This window comes from Onychostruthus taczanowskii, unplaced genomic scaffold, assembly GCF_017590055.1.
Source record: "Onychostruthus taczanowskii isolate IOZ18803 unplaced genomic scaffold, ASM1759005v1 scaffold5204, whole genome shotgun sequence".
Lineage (NCBI taxonomy): Eukaryota > Metazoa > Chordata > Aves > Passeriformes > Passeridae > Onychostruthus > Onychostruthus taczanowskii.
The window spans coordinates 1-583 of record NW_024502797.1 but is presented as its reverse complement, the minus strand read 5'-3'; the positions used below and the strand labels follow the sequence as shown (position 1 = coordinate 583).

The 583-nt window shown below is 68.1% G+C and overlaps 1 long non-coding RNA gene across 1 annotated transcript; it reads right to left on the bottom strand.

Annotated features, from left to right (window-relative positions):
• Positions 1–491, bottom strand: LOC121342279. The gene is made up of 3 exons (XR_005953520.1): positions 380–491; positions 133–285; positions 1–59 (listed from the first exon to the last, which is right to left on the bottom strand). It is a non-coding gene; the product is annotated as an uncharacterized LOC121342279 (long non-coding RNA).
• Positions 492–583: the final 92 nt, after the last annotated feature.

Here is a 583-nt window from a genome sequence, read left to right as displayed (position 1 = left end):
GCTCAGGTTCTCAGGGTAGGTCACCTCCCCGTGCGCCACGTCCCCGTTGGCTCTGCGGGCTGGAGACACCTCATGAACACCCCACCCCCACCCCAAATCCGGGGGTACCAACCCTACCCCACCCCCCAATACCTGCGGCATCCCCCTCGGGCTGTTTGGGGGGCTGTTTCGGGGGCGTTTTCGGGGTCCCCCCCCGGCGCTGCCGGCACCATTTGTTGACGTCGTGGAAGGAGAAGAGCTTGAGGAAGAGCACGGTGTGGACGGCCAGGGCGAAGGCGGCGCCCACTGCGCGATTCGGGGCGTTCAGAGGGGGGGTCCCCAGGGGGGTGGGGGTGAACCCCGAGTTTGGGGTGTCCCCCGGGGACCCCCCAAGGCTCACCCGGGGTGACGGAGGGCAGCAGCAGCACCACGGCCGCCGGGAAGCACAGGATGCTCAGCAGGTTGAGGGCGTGCAGCGCCGAGCCCGCCCGCTCCGACAGCGAGCCCTGCCGGAGGGATGGGGGGGTCAGGGAGGCAGGAATACCCCCGGAATGAGCCCAAAATACTGGCCAGGATTGCCCCAAAATACCCCTAAAATACCCCT